This window comes from Pygocentrus nattereri, chromosome 21, assembly GCF_015220715.1.
Source record: "Pygocentrus nattereri isolate fPygNat1 chromosome 21, fPygNat1.pri, whole genome shotgun sequence".
Classification (NCBI taxonomy): Eukaryota; Metazoa; Chordata; class Actinopteri; order Characiformes; family Serrasalmidae; genus Pygocentrus; species Pygocentrus nattereri.
In genome coordinates, this window is record NC_051231.1 from 25,835,455 (window position 1) to 25,854,589 (window position 19,135).

Consider the following 19,135-nt stretch of genomic DNA (forward strand, 5'->3'; position numbering starts at 1 on the left):
TTTATTTTATTTATTTTTGTAAAAGCTCCCTTTACATTAACAAAGTATGTTTCATGATCACAAACATTGCTATATGCTTACAATTTACTGCTGAAAGCCAAAAATCTCAGACGCTCTTTGTATTATTTTATAAAAATCATTTTTACAGAGCAGATCACTGAAGAGACGCCATCTGTTTACAGTTTACAGCCCAGCGTTGTGGAAAAATGGGTCGACTTTCAGTAAAAAAAAAAACTTGTTCAGCTTTTTTTATTATAATGGTTTAAAATGACATCAACTTCTATTTGACTGGTAAGAAGACATTACAGCCTCATACAACGCCCACCTTCTGAATGTAGCTTATGAAATATGAATGTTATGAAGAATATGACAAATTTTGTTTTGGAGCCACTGGTGGTCTCAAGGAGTTGAAGGGGTCAGCAGCCATGCTATAAGCCACATTTCTGTTAGCAAAGAGTTTAGATTTCTGGCTGTTTTAGATTATGCGTTGGGTAATGTTAACACTAGCATAACGCATTGCATGTTTTTCTACCAATATATGACCAAAATTTGACCTGTTTGTACAGCAAACTGAACTGCAATTTAGTTTTACGTCTTATGGGACCCACTAAACCTGTCTGCTGATACTAAATATTTACGTTTTACTGCATAAATAATATATTTTAATTGATTAACTAAGAAAAGGTAGGCTTTCAGATGTACGTCATGTCGTCTTGTCAGCTTCTGAGTGTAAAAATCATTGATGTTGATGCAGTGATGCACAGATCAGCCCTAACATGAAAACCACCTCCTTGTTTCTACGCTCATTGTCCATTTTATTAGCTTCATTTACCATATAGATGCACTTTGTAGTTCTACAGTTACAGACTGTAGTTCATCTGTTTCTCTGATACTTTGTTAGCCCCCTTTTTACCCTGTTCTTCAGTGGTCAGGACCCCCATGGACACCGCAGTAACACTGACGTGGTGGTCTGTTAGTGTGTGTTGCACTGGTACGAGTGGATCAGACACAGCAGTGCTGCTGGAGTTTTTAAACACTGTGTCCACTCACTGTCCAGTGTCTATTAGACACTCCTACCTTGTCAGATGTAAAGTCAGAGGGGATAGCTCATCTGTTGCTCCACAGTTTGTGTTGGTCATCCTCTTGTCCTTCATTAGTGGACACTGGCTGGATATTTTTGCTCGGCCCAGCAGTCACACTGAGGTATTTAAAAATTCCAGACTCCAGACCTCTGACACAACTTGAACACTGGTTTATGACAACCCAGAACATTAGTAGATCTGCCTCTATGACTGTTGAATATTGTCTTTTATAAAAGAGAATCAATTCAAACAAGCAGTCCTATGTGTTCTTACAGCATATTGTTCTGTATGTTATTCCTTTTTACCTAAAATGATCCAAACTCTGGCCAAACTGGACCCTTTCACTTATATGCCTTATAAAACCAACTTATTAATTCATTCAAAAGTACAAACACTTGCTAAACTCTTGAATCGTGAAGGTTTCATAAATGTTACTGTATGTATTTCACTCCATTCACAGATCATCCATGAATTCCATGTGGAACACCAACAAAACACAAGCCTTCACTGCAGTTGGATATTTGAAAGGAGGAGAAAGTGGAGTGCATTATGTTAATTCTTGCAATTAGACAAGCATCTTTTCAGTGAGAGTGTCTAACCCCGAGAAGTAAAGTTGTGTTTTCGCGAGCGTCTCTGGCGCTCAGCTGCTATCACCACGCCTCCACACCACATGTTCCTCTCCTCCGCAGTATGTGAGCCACTCGACACTGAGTACATATCAAATCAGCATGCTGAGTCCTGCTGGGGCAGGGATGCACCCCAGAAACCTGGCCTCAGGCTCCGAGCCTTCAGCAGTTCCCCACGCAACTCAGGACTAGACGACAACATAATGTATGTGTTCGAATGTTTGGAATCACTTGTCAGAAAAAAAGTGCAGTTCTTTTAATAAATACGTACAGCAGAGAAAATCTGAGTTAGCCAGTAGAAGTTTTTCAAAATGTCAGGAATGATTAAATGGGATTTTTTTTTTTTAATCTTTAAGGAATCATCTGTAGCTTTGTTTACTCTGTTAATTAAGTGACACTTTTTAATCCCACAAATGGGGAAATTTCACCTCCATATTTAACCCATCCATGAAGTGAAACACCCCATACACAATAGTGAGCACACACACTAAGGGGCAGTGAGCACACTTGCCTGGAGCGGTGGGCAGCCCAATCCGCAGTGCCCGGGGAGCAGTTGGGGGTTAGGTGTCTTGCTCAAGGACACCTTGGTCATGGATTGTCAGCTAAGGGGATTGAACCGACAACCTTCCGGTCACAAGGCCAGTTCCCTAACCTCCAGCCCACGACTGCCCCTGTTTCTTTATTTTGTGCAGCTTCTACAAGTTAGTAGAAACTTGTGAAGTTCATATTAAGATATGTACCTGCAACAAAATAGTTATTTACTTTAATGGAAACATTGGGCCTCATTTACAGTACCTTCCTAAGTGTTTTCTCCACACATCGTGCTGGGGAGGGTGGACAGAGGGGGAGAGAGAGCTAGAGAGGGAGCACAGGAGACTAGCATTACTGGCTACATTTTCATGGCTGAAGTAACACAGCTTGCCACCACAAGTCTCATGCACACTAACTGCTCCCCACAAATGACAAGTCCCCACAAATGAATCCTTTTATCTGCCAAGGCCCGCCCCTGAGCAGAAAGCAGCCATCTTGATTGGTGGAGAGAAGAGCACAGCCAAGCATTCAACGTCCACATTGGTCCATTGCACGCACATACCTGCACCACGATCTGGTTGGGAGAAAGAGGAGAGAGAGAAAAAGAAAGAAAAAAAACCCCAGAAAAACAAAACATGTGCATCGCAGGCACTGAACTCCCCCCAAAAGAGAGCAACGTTAGTTTGCGGCTAACACACAAAATCAAAGATAAACCGCAAAACCCATTTTAACTAGTGAATGCTTGGGAAAGAGCATCTGCCACAACATTATGAACACCTTTCTTGTGTATAATATCCAGCGCATAATCCTGTTTCAAAAGGAACCACCTCATCAAACTCTGATTTTAATCATTCATCCTGGATAAAAACACCAGGTTGTGATCAGTATATACTGCGACAGGCAAACTACTCAATCCAACATGCACATCAAAATGTTGAAGTGCTAAAAGTAAGAATAAAGCTTCCTTTTCTGTGGTAGAATAATTGAGTTGATGTTTGTTAAATTTTCATGAGAGGTAACACACAGGATGCGCTACACCGCACCTATCCTCTTGCAATAATACTGCTCCTGCACCAACTGTACTGGCATCAACCTCCAGTTGGAATGGCTTTGTAAAATCTGGAGCAGCAAGAACAGGCGCCTCACTTAAGAGCTCTTATACACTTTGAAATGCATGTTCACAGTCAAGGGACCAATGAAATGGTATGGAAGGGCTGAGCAATTTAGTGAGTGGCTCAACAACAGTGGAAAGGTTTCTACAAAACCCCCTATAATACCCAGCCATGCCTAGGAACCGGCGCAGTTCACGTCGTGTGGCTGGAGTAAGGAAGACAATAGCTGCTACCTTAGTCTCTAGTGGACACACATGAACTCCACCTACATGCTTTCCCAGATAGGTTACAGTGGCTTTTGCAAACTCACACTTCGCTAGATTAAGGGTTAGAGAAGCAATGACTAACCTTTCAGAAAGTGTACGCAAAGTTTCCATGTGGCTGGTCCAATTAGACGAACAACCAGGTCATCTAAATAAGCAGAGTAACCAGGAACATCACCTACTACATTGTTAATGAGTCTCTGAAATGTAGCCAGTGCATGTTTCAAACCAAAAGCCATTAGTGTATACTGTAGAAAGTTATCTGGGGTCACAAAAGCAGAAATGTCTGAAGCTTGAGGGGTCAGTGGAACTTGCCTGTATCCCTTCAACAAGTCTAACTTACTGACATGCTGAGCAGCACCTACTGTAGTGACACAGTCATTCAAGTGTGGTAGAGGATAAGAGTCGGATAATGTAACAGCATTGACCTTTCTATAGTCAGTACAATATCTAAAAGTGCCATCAGGTTTTGGAACCAATCAGCATGGTGAACTCCAGGGACTTTTACAGGGTTTGGCAAAACCATGTTCTAAAAGATATTCTACTTCCTGTCGCATAATAGCTCTTTTGGCAATATTAGCCCTGTATGGTCTAAAGTAGATGACAACTCTGATAACGCCTGAGTGTTTGAAAGTCTGGCAGTAGGGAGAGTCTGGCTGTGGAAATTCAGCCTCTCTGCATCATCAGTGATGGGGACATCAGGAAGGGTACTTACAACAGCCATGGGAGCTGAACTGAGAACAGCATCTTCAACAGGTGCGTTTCTGGAACAACAAGTCTTCAGCTTATTAACATGACATACACAAATGCTTTTTTCTGCTCCAGAGTCACCATATTATAATCTGTGTCACCAGGAACAGACAATAATGCCAGAACTTGGTCACCAGGCTTAAAACTGCGAGACACAGCTTTCCTGTCAAAATTTTCTTCATGTTTGCTTAGGACTGTTTCAGAGTTTCTTGAGCAAAGTCCCACACGTTATGCAGACGCCTATGGAACTTACTGACATAATCCAGTACAGGAGTGTCTTCTTCTGCAGTATCAGTTAGTAATGACTCTTTTAGTAACTTTAAAGGACCACATATAGGGTGTCCAAACTCAGGCTCAGCAGGGCTAAAAGACAGTGAATCTTGTACTGCCTCATGAGCTGCAAATAAAACTAAAGGAACACCCCCATCCCAGGCCTTTCTAGTGTCCAAGCAGAAGTTTTGCGCAGCATAGACTTTAACAACTGATGGAATTGTTCAAGCGCTACTTGGGACTCTGGATGATAAGGGTTAGAAACTACATGGTGAATGTTCAAAATTTTCATAACTTTTCCAAAGAGTCTAGATAACAAGTTAGTACCCTGATCAATTATTTTAGGCAATCCAAAAGTAGAAAGGAACTTTACTAGCGCCTGTGTCACCACTGGAGCTGTAATCGTCCGAAAAGGCACAGCCTCAGGGAAGCGTGTATTCAGATTCAGTTCAGATTCCTTTATTGATCCCAGGGGGAAATTGCAGTAAATTGCAGTAGCGGCACACATGATAGTGAGTAGAAATTGGTTACCCGTTTTTATCTTTAGCAAAGTTCCTACACAGTCAACCACAAGCCTTTCCAATGGTTCAACTGGGATTGGACACAAAGAAGCTGGTGGAATAGTTTGATTAGGTTTTCCTATTTGACAAACATGACAAGAGTGACAGTAGTTGGAAATGTCAGTTTTCATTCCAGGCCGAAAAAAATGTGTAAGGATGCGATTATATGTCTTTCTAACACCCAAATGACCTGCCCAAAGACTGTCATGAGCTAGAGACAATCTGATAAACACTGTTAAAATCAGGATCTTTAAGTGAACTCCATTTGCGCCTTAGTACATCGTTGTCAACAAAATATGTCACCAGTTTGTCAGGTACTTCTGGTTCACTCATCGTGGAAAAATATTTACTCAAGCTAGGGTCTGCTTTTTGTGCCTCAACAAGCTGATTGTGACCAACAGCCCATTCAAGGTGTTGCTTGTCAGAGGTATCAGTGGAGTTACTCTGGTCTTTTCCTGCTCTTTGCCCTGAGCTGACAGTAACTGATGGACATAAAATGCCAGACATGTCATCATCACAAAGAAATGAGTCAGCCAAATCTACCACACATCCCAAGTTCTGGGACTGAGCTCCAGTAAGTGTGCAGGCAGGAAAAAACATCGGACTGATCTTTAACAACGTCAGACGACACAAAACTTCTAAAATTGGCAAAACCTTCCCTCCAGCTATATCATTCCCCAAAATAAAATCAATTCCTTTCGCAGGTAAAGCACAGCAGACAGCAACTTTAAATACACCAGAACATGAGGTCAGTACACAACTGAACGTGGCACAGTGGCTCCTTAACATAGTGCATTTCAAGCCCCTGGCATATACTGCAAATGAGCCAAAGAAAGAGTGGTCAGAAAATGGCAGCACATCAGCTAAAATAAATGACTGAGAAGTCCCGGCCTCTCTTCAAACTTGTGTAGACCTAAGACTAGCATCACCTTCCAGGAATCTCTAGGAATTACAGAACCAGCAAGTGCTATGCCTTTTGCCTGACTGGAATTAGTGCTTTGTTTACTCTGTCTCTCTTGCTTCTTCTTCAGTGCCAAACGGTTAATAGCTATGTGTTCGGGTTTATGCCAGTAAAAACATCCTGTCCATCCATAATGTCACTTGATCAAAGAGGCAATCGGCTAACGGGTGTATGTTCAGGTTTGCTGCCTGTGAGTAAGAATGAACTTATCGGCTAAAACTGCTGCCTGAGACGAAGTAGAAACTGCACGTTCATTCAAAATTCTACAAATGTTAGGTTAAAACAGGTAAAAAGGTTAGAACATTGTCTAAAATTCCTAAAACATTGGCAATATGCTTCCGGAACTCGCTGTTAAAATTACAGCTTTTACCATCTCATACTGAGAGCTTTCACTGAGTGAAAGAGCTGAACAGACTTTTGAGCTTTCCCCTCTAGTCTACCTTCTAACAGAACCGTCTTTCAGCCAATGTAAAGTAGCAGCAAGTCTCAAATATGTTAAAAAATTCACTCTCTCTAAATGGGGGAACTAGTGAAACATACTTAGTTAAATCAAATGCGGTGGTGTATGACTCAGGCGTGGAAGACACAGCAGCCTGTGCGACCTCCTCTTGTATACCAGCGTGAGGCTGAGCAGGAGAAGCAGTGGGGGTGGAGTATGCGAGAGAAACCGGTCGCTTCAGCTGGTCAGAGGTGATCTCATTTTTTTCCTCCACTCCAGCTCCATTTTGCGAACTGCCAGTTTATAGTCAAACTCAGATTTTCGAGCTTCAGCCCTTTCTTTCGCCTCGAGCCGAGCCAACAAACTGTAACACGACTTTCCGTCAAAGACAGAGAAGTATGAGGAGACACAGGAGAAGACGATGCATAAGGAGGCAGAGTAGCTCTTAGCTCGAGCTCCTCATTGTCTTCAGCGCTCATGTCCGGTTTCCCTGGCTACCCAGAAACAACCAGTTCCACCCAATCCGGTGTGACCTCCCAGCCATGTGAGTCCTCCCTTTCAGGAGAAAGCTCTGGTTCAAGCAAAACACCGGCAGGTTGTATCCACCATATGCGTTGCAGCCAACACACCCACCTCTATTAATCACTTTACCATGAGCTTGTGGATCTCAGACTATAACAAAGCCCTCAAAATTGAGATTGAAGTGGCCAGCTAGAGAGACTAAATCATCCTTTTTGCATGTTTCTAGCCCCTTATAATTCTGATTAGAAATAAAATCATGTGGATTAAATTTACTTGTAGCCGTCCTGTCTACAGTTACAGCACAGCTAGGCAGAGCAGCACAGCCCAGAACAAAGCACCAATGGCACCAACCATCCGACATCACATGCCCAAAATCAGATAAAACTCCAGATTATTCTGGAAAACAATCCTGGATGAGCACCCATATGTTACCTTCCCCTCAGATGTAGCTAGGGGTGGAGGGGAAATAGCATGGCATGTGATGGGAAACGGAAGGGCAGGACACAAGTACACAGTAGTGGCATTTGCATTCAAGGCTTTGCTTTGTTTCTCACTTGCAAAAGTCTATGATACAAGAACATTATTTGCAGAGGGACAGAGGGATACAATAAGATGAGCTGAAGCTGGGTACAGATTAAAAGAAAAGGAGTTGTCTAACCATTAAGTATGCAAGTATGCATTGAGTAATGGAACCCAACGAACCACAAGGGTGGACGGTGCCAAAGAAATTAAACAAAGAAACAATTCAAACCTGTCTAGCTGAGTCTAATCCTCACCAAAATACAGTGGGTGGCACTTGCCCCTTATCTGATGTGTCTAAACAATCCAACCATTACTGTGTATGTGTATATACACTGCTCAAAAAATTAAAGGGAGCACTTAAACAACAAAATATAACTCCAAGTAAATCAAACTTCTGTGAAATCAAACTGTCCACTTAGGAAGCAACACTGACTGACAATCAATTTCACATGCTGTTGTGCAAATGGAACAGACAACAGGTGGAAATTATTGGCAATTAGCAAGACACACTCAATAAAGGAGTGGTTCTGCAGGTGGGGACCACAGACCACCTCTCAGTACCGATGCTTTCTGGCTGATGTTTTGGTCACTTTTGAATGTTGGTGGTGCTTTCACACTCGTGGTAGCATGAGACGGACTCTACAACCCACACAAGAGGCTCAGGTGGTGCAGCTCATCCAGGATGGCACATCAATGCGAGCTGTAGCAAGAAGGTTTGCTGTATCTGTCAGCGTAGTGTCCAGAGGCTGGAGGCGCTAACAGGAGACAGGCCAGTACACCACGTGGAGGAGGCCGTAGGAGGGCAACAACCCAGCAGCAGGACCGCTACCTCCGCCTTTGTGCAAGGAGGAACAGGAGGAGCACTGCCAGAGCCCTGCAAAATGACCTCCAGCAGGCCACAAATGTGCATGTGTCTGCACAAACGGTTAGAAACCGACTCCATGAGGATGGTATGAAGGCCCGACGTCCACAGATGGGGGTTGTGCTCACAGCCCAACACCGTGCAGGACGCTTGGCATTTGCCAGAGAACACCAGGATTGGCAAATTCGCCACTGGTGCCCTGTAATCTTCACAGATGAAAGCAGGTTCACACTGAGCACATGTGACAGACGTGACAGAGTCTGGAGACGCCGTGGAGAGCGATCTGCTGCCTGCAACATGCTTCAGCATGACTGGTTTGTCAGTGGGTCAGTAATGGTGTGGGGTGGCATTTCTTTGGAGGGTCGCATAGCCCTCCATGTGCTTGCCAGAGGTAGCCTGACTGCCATTAGGTACCGAGATGAGATCCTCAGATCCCTTGTGAGATCATATACTTATGTGGTTGGCCCTGGGTTCCTCCTAATGCAGGACAATGCTAGATCTTATGTGGCTGGAGTGTGTCAGCAGTTCCTGCAAGATGAAGGCATTGAAGCTATGGACTGGCCCGCCCGTTCCCCAGACCTGAATCCGATTGAGCACATCTGGGACATCATGTCTCGCTCCATCCACCAATGCCACGTTGCACCACAGACTGTCCAGGAGTTGGCGGATGCTTTAGTCCAGGTCTGGGAGGAGATCCCTCAGGAGACCATCCACCACCTCATCAGGAGCATGCCCAGGCACTGTAGGGAGGTCATACAGGCACGTGGAGGCCACACACAATACTGAGCCTCATTTTGACTTGTTTTAAGGACATTACATCAAAGTTGGATCAGCCTGTAGTGTGTTTTTCCACTTTAATTTTGTGTGTGACTCCAAATCCAGGCCTCCATTGGTTAATAAATTTGATTTCCATTGATGAATTTTGTGTGATTTTGTTGTCAGCACATTCAACTTTGTACAGAACAAAGTATTCAATGAGAATATTTCATTCATTCAGATCTAGGATGTTATTTGAGTGTTCCCTTTATTTTTTTGAGCAGTGTATATAGTTGCGCCCAACTTGCCTGTCCACACATTGTGTTGGGTGGGGGTGGGGATCAGGGGGCAGAGAGGGAGAGAGAGCCAGAGAGGGACCATGGGAGACTAGGATTACTGGCTATGTTTTCATGGCTAAAGTAACACAGCTTACCACCACAAGTCTCAGGCACACTAAATGCTCCAAATAAATGACAAGTCCCCACAAATGAATCCTTATATCTGCCAAGGCCCGCCCCTGAGCAGAAAGCAGCCATCTTGATTGGTGGAGAGAAGAGCACAGCCAAGCATTCAACGTCCACATTGGTCCATTGCATGCACATACCTGCACCACGATCTGGTTGGGAGAAAGAGGAGGGAGAGAAAAATAAAGGGGAAAAAACAGAAAAAACAAAACATACGTGCATCGCAGGCATGGCACAGCGTTCTTGAGAAAGGTGTAAGAAAAGGTCTGTGTCAGATTCATAACGTGTTCTTAAACCACAGAACTGTTCACACCTTTGTGCTCTTGAGTGTGTGTAGATTGTTATTACCTAAGATCAAATCCCGAATTAGAAAACAATGGTGAATGCCAGAATCTAGGTGAAAACGTCAGGGTAGGGTCTAAGAAGAGCCCTATTGATTCCAGGCTTTTGAATGGTACTGCACAGTTGTTTCAACACTCCTGGTCACTCCTGGTCAAATGACATGTTTTATTGATTTTCTTATGGAAAATAATTTAACATGTCCTCTTCAGGGAGCACATTTAAATGTGCCACTTTCTGACACAGCTAGAAGGGCCTGGGTTCGATTCCCCGGCCGGGCGACCAGGGTCCTTTCTGTGTGGAGGTAGCACGTTCTCCCCATGCATGGGTTTCCACCGGGCTTCCTCCGACAGCTCCAAGACTTGCAGTCAGGCGAGTTGGACACACTGAATTGCCCCTAGGTGTGAGTCTGTGTGTGTGTGTGAGTGTATGACGCTGTTATCGGAACAAAACCTCGTATCACCACTTTTGTCATTTTTCAGTTTGTCATGTAATTTGAAAATAACGGTTACCCTTTACATTGTTTGTATGTTTCATGATGAATGGACTGAAAGACATGACCCAAAATGACTTGGAAAAAAAGTCTTGTTCCATTCACTTACATTAGAAGTAAAGGAAGTTTTTTTCTTCTCCTGTAAAGTTCCCATTTTGGAGATGTGAGGTTTTGTTCCAACAGCAGTGATATGTCTGTCTGTCTGCCCTACAATGGACTAGTGAGCTGTCCAGGGTGTGTTCTACCTTCTACCCAGTGACCCCTCTAACAATCTTTACTCGTGATACATGGTTTAGATAATGCATGCGTGTGTGTGTGTGTGTTAAGTATAGTAAATAAACAGTTATTGTGCATTAAAATGTGTGGAAGTGTGTATCAAGGATGTGTTCGCTTATTTACACTTAGAAAATCAACAAATCTTATAATTTGCCAAGTATTGCCCAAACTATATGGTTCTAGATAGAACCTTTTTGAAAAGGGTTCTGTATGGCACCAAAAAGCTGTTCTATCCTGTTGTTGTTATGATGTCAAACTTGTAACAATTGCAGTACCCTTTTTGAGGCTGTATAGAACCTTTTTCAAAAGGGTTCTATATAGAACCATATACAACAATTTCTCCATCAATCTGCAGAGCAATTTCAACAGGCAGAGAACCACTTAAGCACGCAAATGGTTTTTTGAGAGTTCATATTTCATTGTAGAAGTTTCAGTTTTTGCCTACACACTTTAAAAATGCTTCTTCAGTGGTTCTTTAGTAAAGACAGTGGTTCTCAACAGTTCTTCAAGGGTGCTTTAATAAAGACAATGGTTCTAGATTCTTCAATGGTTCTTAAGTAAGGACAAAACCATTCTTAAACCATTGAAGAAGAGCCCTTGAAGAATCTAGAACTATTATCTGCAATAAAGAAGTCTTGAAGAATGGCCAAGAACCATTGTCGTTCCTAAAGAACCCTTCAAAATGTTCAAGAACAATTGTCTTCACTAAAGAACCCTTGGCGAACCGTCCTTTTTAAGCACACTGGACGTTTTGTTGATTGTGTTAATGTAATATCTTGCATTCACATGCTAATAGTTTACATCCAGTAAATGTCAGTGCAGCACTTTCGTCAGTTCAGGATTCAGCCATAGTTAAAGCTTAAAATCTGGAGTTTTTTCAAGTGCATTTGTGGCTCCATCATGTTTATTGTAGTAAAGTGGGAAAATGGAAGGATTTTGCCTTGACCTGGTAGTCGGAGGTGCTGGGAAAATAACCGAGAGAGAGATGGGAGAGAAGAAGAAGCAGATAGATGATGGTGATGGAATCGGTGCGAAGGAAGGCAGGGAAAGAAGTGGCGAGGGGTTGGAAGGTACAGAGGCAGGAAGTTTGCAGGAGAGTGAGGGAGATGGAGAGGGCGAGTGAGCGGGGTGGTCGGGGGCCATGGCCTGTCTTTAAGGGAGGTTATTATAGTGGTTAATCAAGACAGGCTGGTGTAATGCAGGCCTGCTGTGAGGGCTCGCTGTGGGGGGCCAGAGCCCCTGATTGCTCCTCTTTCATCAGCCTGTCAACACTCAGGAGGATCGCAAACAAGAACTGCGACCTCCAGCGCGAGAGGTCAGATCTCTCAAACACACACACACACACACACACACACACACACACACACACACAGACACACACGCTCTTACTGCTCTGCTCTCGAAGTTAACTTTCAGCAGTGCTTTAATCTCATGCTCATATGTTCCTTGCAAAAGATTCCATTAACATTAATTAAGAGGAGAAAACAATTAGTGTGATAGCGCGATGTTAGGCTAATGAACCTTAACAGTAATTACAGCTTCTGATCCACATGCTGTAGTTCTAGTGATTTAAAGAATAGTTTAGTGAAAAATCTGTGCAATTTTCTCCTTACATGAAGTGCAATCAATCAGGCAAGACATGTTTGGTGTCATACATTTCCTTCTTTAGTTTTGCCCTAGAGCTGTGAGGCATCATGCAAACTGTACTGGAGGGATGGGTGGGGGACTTCACACATATATTTTGGGATTGCACAAAACTAAGAATTTTGGAAGAGTGTTCAAAGTGAGATTAAACAGACTCTAGGGATTAGTCCTATTTTAGATCCAGCACTTTTTATATTGGCTATACTCCCTGATAACATGATGGATGGCGATTGTACTTACTTCATGAGAACTTTGCTCTCCATTCTGAAGAGAATGATAACCATTCCTAGATAACCAAGGTCTTTATTATGAAGAAAATTACAACTAAGAACAGATAGGTTTTTTTTAATGGTTACCATTACCACAGGTAATGCCAGAAATATTGACACCCTTTTTTCCCTTATGAAGAATTAGTTTACAACACTGTTTTGAACAGACGTGAAAATAATTTAAGTGACGAGTTTAATTGGATAGGTATCTGTATGTTCTATGTATTATGTATTATTTACTGTATGTGCTGAATAAAAAAAAATTACTTAAAAAAAAATACAATCACACAATTTTCAATTTTCTCAGACCTCATGGAGTTGTTAAGTAATCTTACATACACTTGATTGTGTTTTCTCCGGTTTTAGATAATATATATATATATATATATTTTATATATATATCTTACATATAATTCATATAATGTCCATGTTGGAATTTTAGTTCATATTTATATAATAGTAATGTTCTACTTGTACTTAAACCAGGCCAAATGCCATGTGGTCATTTAGTTGCTGACCTAGTGAATCATCATGCCCTCTTTCATCTTTCATACTTATTAGTGGCAGGCAGCAAAAAAGATTGCAGAGTGCAGTGCTCTCAAAATGGCATTATTTCCTAAGGCAGCTTGAGAATTTATGTCTGTCGCTGGGCTTCATTTAAACTCTGCAGGTACTGCAGTAAAACTGTTTTTTATTAAGTTTAAGTTGGAAATAAAGTCTTAAAATCTTGAAACTCGTAATAGCAAAGTGTTCAGTCAGGTGTTTTTCCCTTTGTGGTATCTAGGTAGATACACTCACCCAAGTTCTTCCAATGCTTAGAACTTCAGGAGCTGGACTGAAGGCCTTACATGTTATGTTAACTAGCAACATAACTGGAAGTGACAGTGGGATCATCCAACTTTTTGATTTATGAATGATGGGCCCAGCTTTGTGAGGAATAAGTCACTTTAGGCCTACTGGAAGTTCTAGGAACATCAGTGATTGTCAGTACGAGCCACAGTCTACCCAAGTTTCAGTCAGATGTTAGCAATGAAACAGCTGCAGTAACCTTGTGCCATGGCTGTTTACTAAAAGAGTCCTTATAAAACTGCTACATATGAGATATATATGTGATATATATGTGTTGATGTCTGTTACAGGTTGTAAATGTCTGTATTTAACCTAGAATGGCCTAAAAATATGCACCAATATAACCTTAGTACTAACATACTATTAGAAGCCCCATAGAAGTGCCAGCAGAAATGAGCATTATAGTTGACATATCTGGCCCAGACTGAATATCTAACTCTATTAGCCACCGGATAACATTATTTCATATAGCTTCAGAAGTTGTATGACATGGCATCTACAGTATAATAGTACTGTGATTGGCTTTGTTTGGTTTAAGGGGGAAATTAAGTAAATTTGCGTCTGTTTTGCCAAACTGTTTCTTTTAGCTCCTTGAAGTTTGTGATGGAGCTGAGTAAAAGTGACTGTGCTCTCTGTGGAAGACCCCCCGCCCCCCCACCCCCCCTGGCCACTGTCAGTGAGACAGTGAAGGAAGATTCCACAGGGACTCTCTGTCAAATGTCACTCCTGCAGTCCCCTGCTAAGCACGGAGGCCCTAGGTTATTGAGTGTGTTTGATAGTGTCAGCCCAGGCCGGTGCCGTAATCTGTCTCTTTTTACTCAGACCCTTCTTTATTCGAAGTCTGCTGATGCAGTAGCCGGGTATGAGGTTCAGTCAGACTGGAGCGGATCTGCTTTAGGGGGCTGCATCTTTCAAAACGTCAACCATTAACGATGAAAAAAACGGAGACTTCGTTGGTTGTTGTCATGGAACTCGGGCCGGGCCGTGTTTCAGAAGGCAAATGTTCATTTTGGATTGATTTCAGTAATTGTCCTATTGTGCCATTCATCATGCTAGGCTAATCAAGAGGAAATTAAATCTAGAACAATTGCGGGAGGATCAGAATACAGCAGATCAGGTTGAAAATGTCCCTGTGTTTATTTTGGTCATACCACCAGCAAAATTCTCCTTGTAGGAAACAGGAAATCCATGGACAGAATCACTGAAATGAAGTTGTTATTAAGTTGAGCTAGTGAGTTAAACTTCTTGACCGGGTCCATCTAATTGAATTTTTAATGATGTATCTTAGCTTTACCTCAGCTCTTATAATGTCCAGATTTGTCAAACAGGGTTACACAGAAGACATCTAGCCTTCTAGCTAACTAGTTGGTTTACAGATTAGCTGGTTAAGTTTCTCTAGCTGGCCATAGAGTTTCCCCCGCCTTCCAAACTCACCCCCATCTTAGCCCTACATAAGCTATCAATGATGAACACAGTGGCTACTCTGAGGGAGGCATTATTGATCATTGTTTCAGAAGGTGGATATTCATTTCAGATTGATTTCAGTAAGTGACCTATCGTGCCATTTATAATGCTAAGCTAATCATGAGGAAAATAAAGCTGGGACCATTTGGAGGAAGATCAAAATAGAACAGATCTGGCTGAAAAATTCCCTGTATTTCTTCTTTTTTTATGTGTCACACCACCAGCATTATCTTTTGGAAAAACAGAGCACAAATTCATGCACAAAATCACAAAAAATTAAAGTTGGTAGTTTAACCATGCTGGTGAGATGAGGTCCCTGTCCGTGTCCACATATAAAGATGTATGCAGTGTCTTTTCTTTACCTCAGCTGTCAAAATGTCCAAACGAGATAACAGGGTTATGTGTAAATGGAACTAGTTGGCTTGATAAGTGTATAACTCAGGCGATTTCTTGAATTTATTATTAATTTTATATCAAGTGTAGCACCACCCGATTGCCCTGCTGAAAAAACTGGCCTGCTGGCCTGGTACTGGCCTGGTACTGGCCTGGTACTGGCCTGGTACTGGCCTGGTACTGGCCTGGTGCTGGTCTAGTGCTGGTTTAGCTGGTTACCCTGTATGGTCATGCTGTACCAGCATTCAAAACTCAACATATGCAACATATTCTAGATATTTCACGTCCATTGCTGCTGCTTTTTGTAGCTGTATGAAACTCAAAGAACACAAATTCATGCACAGAATAACTGGAATCAAGTTGATTTTGCCCATGCAAGCGAATTGAGCTCCATGTCCAGTTCTGTTTACTTGGATTTTGAAGGATATTTGCAGTGATCTTGCCTTTCACTCAGCCCACATTTGTTTCATTTTACATGTTGATGGAACTAGTTAGCTAGATACACACTTAAAATGATAGCTCTTGAAGGGTTCTTTAGTAAAGAAAATGGTCTTATGCAAAACCATGAGCACTCACAGAACTCTTTGCCTGATCAAAGGGTTCTTAAGATTGATGGAGTATGTGCCATAGATCGACCGATGTCGAACTTTTTTGAAAGTGGTTCCATAGAACACCAAAAAAGAGTTCTTCTATTATTACAAGCTTGACACTGTGACGATTGCAGAACCCTTTTTGGTGCTATATAGAACCCTTTTCAAAAAGGTTCAATATAGAACCATCTATGGTACATCATCTACATCAATCTGAAGAACCTTTGATCATGCAAAGACTTCTTCGAGTGTTCAATGTTCTGTCTAGAACCATTTTCTTTACTGAAGAACACTTGAAGAACCATCATTTGTACCTAAATGTGTAGCTAAGTGAATTGGAATTTGCGTAGTTTAGGGTAACTGGTTCCTTGATGATTAACTAGTCAACCTACAGTAACTATATGAACTAAGTTTAGTGAACCTAAAAAGAGTTCTTCCCACCTCTAATATAACTCCATGTAAACCCTACAGAAGTTAACAGTGATGAACAAAGTGGCGACTCTGAGGGAGGCATTGTTGACTGCTGTTTCAGAGGGCAGATGTTCATTTTGGATTGATTTCAGTAATTAACCAATTGTGCCATTTATCATGCTAGGGCAATCAACAGGAAATGAAATCTAGAACAGTTGGGCGAGGATCAAAACGCAACATATCAGGATTGAAGAATTCCCCACGTTTATTTATTTATTTTAAATCAAGTGTCACCAATACCACAGCCTTATTTCCAGTTTGCTTCCCATTTACTCCCCGTACCCCCGAAGTTGGCGGCTTCGTGAAACCGGCCCGTAGAAACTCGGATCCTGCCACTGTCGTGCGTAGACAAGCTCTAATCAGCGAGTTGGCAGCATGTGGATGGTTCGAGTCCCTGAATGTGCTTGCTCTCATTTGCTGGCAGGCGCCTAATATAGCGTGCGCTCACTCAGTGAGTCTCGGTTGTGCTTGCCGAAACAGCTTGCTCAGTAATTACAGCCTCATTATTGTTCTCGTCATAGCTTTGTCAGCTCAGCAGTTGATTGCGACCTCTGCTAGGCCTGTCCGCTCTGACGGTGTGTATGCCCTGGGTACCCACCGAAAGCCAAATGACTAGAACAATAAAGGGTCTAAAAGGCTTCTATACCTAATGTATTCCGTAATGAGCTCTCTGGTCTAACCCCAAAATCATGTCTAATAGTTGCTCGGATTTGATGAGGGCTGGTTGACTGCTCTTGTCTGTTTCAGTCTTGACTTCAGGCTCAACTTGTTTTTTCTTGTTTACAAGCAGACATTCTGTTCTGACCACTTATTGGAGATATGCAGGGCCCATACCAACTTTGAAAATCTTTATCGTGAACGCTGGCTCTCTTGACGCATTCAATTATTTCAAATCTGCTAATGTCAAGTGTTTGGTTTACATAAGGATTAGTTGAATTGTGCTTCTCTTTTTCCTGATATTTTCACTTATGCTTATTTATTTATTCACTTTGTACTTTGTTAGCAGGTGTTCAAACTTCACTGTCATTTTTTTCTGTTTTCCTTTTTTCCCTCTATATGTTATCTTCCCTGTAAACATTGAGGGTTTGTACACTGCATAAGCAAAAATATTGGGACACACCTAGCAACCTCATCCATGTAGTACTCTTATACAAACATTTGGGCCGTCCTTAAGAGCTCACTGAATTGGAGCTTGGTGCTGTGATATGCCACCATTACAACAAGTCAGTTCACGAAGTTTCTTCCCTCCTAGATATTGCACAGTCAACTGTAGTAGGTATTATTGAAAAGGGGAAGCATTTACGAACCACAGCAACTCCTCTGGCATTAACATCAGCACAAAAACTGTGTGCCAGGAGCTTCATGGCATGGATTTCCATGGCCGAGCAGCTGCATGCAAGCCTTACATCACCGAGCACAATGCCAAGCATCAGATGGAGTGGAGTAAAGCGCACCACCACTGGACCCTGGAGTAGTGGAAATGTGTTCTGTGGAGTGATGAATCATGGTATCTGGTGGTCTGATGGATGAGTTTGGGTTTGGCGAATGCCAGGATAACGTTGCCTGCCTGACTGTATTGTGCCAGCTGTAAAGTTTGGTGGAGGAGGGATAATGCTACAGGGTTGTTTTTCAGGGGTTAGCCTAGGATCCTTAGTCCCATTGAAAAGAAATCTTAATGCTTCAGCATACCAAGACATTTTGGAAGACTGAATCCTTCCAACTTTGTGGGAAAAGTTTGAGGAAGGCTCTTTCCTGTTGTAGCATGACTGAGCCCCAGTGCACAAAGCAAGGTCCTTAAAGACGTGGCTGGGTGAGTTTGGTGTGGAACAACTTGAATGGTCCACACAGAACCCTTACCTGAACCCCATGAAATGCCTTTGGGAGGAATTTGAATGGGGATTGTGAGCCAGGCCCTCTTAACAACATCAGTGTCTGACCTCACAAATGCTCTTTTGCAGCTATCTACAAACTTTTTTCTTTCTTTAATTGTCTTCATATTTATAAGCTTCTATGTCTTCTTTTTTCTTCTTTTTCATTTTTGGTACATATTTTATAAACGTTTTTCTGAAAGATTATATTCATTTATACATACAACCCACACTTGTCTGGTGAAATAAATGATTTTTTTTGGTGTGTATGCTGATGACATTGCTATGGGAATATGAAAACATGACCAAAAGCACGTTGTACTTGGACGTGTTGAACTGCATAAAAACGTGTTACATTTTACTCAGTGTTAGATTGTGCCCCTGCATCTTTACCTCTGTAGTAGCATTTGCAGTACAAGCATTTGTCTGGGCCCTGGTTGCTTTGTCTGATCAGTGTATACTTAGTCACAGAGAATAGGGCCCATTGAAGACATCTGAGTCTTATTCACTGTGGAATTGATTCTATTCACCTCCTGTTTAACCTCTGCTTACACTTCAGCTAAGTCAGACCAAATCAAACAAGCTGCAGCAGTAATTTCCACTCTGGTATTTCTGATTTCTCATTTTACAGTAAATGAATGTAATCTATAGTTAACTGTTGGGTTTTGTGTCTCAACAACCTTGGGCGTGTGTTGGGCTTTCAGTGGCAACTCTCTTTACTGACTTATCTGAAGAAAATCCAATTTCCTTGGACTCTAT

General features: G+C 42.1%; 1 protein-coding gene across 2 annotated transcripts in view; it reads left to right on the forward strand.

The window, feature by feature from the left end:
* The window catches only part of fhit (fragile histidine triad diadenosine triphosphatase), a 476,955-nt gene that overhangs the window by 221,003 nt on the left and 236,817 nt on the right, over nucleotides 1–19,135 (forward strand). The gene's annotated exons all lie outside the window — the stretch shown is intronic.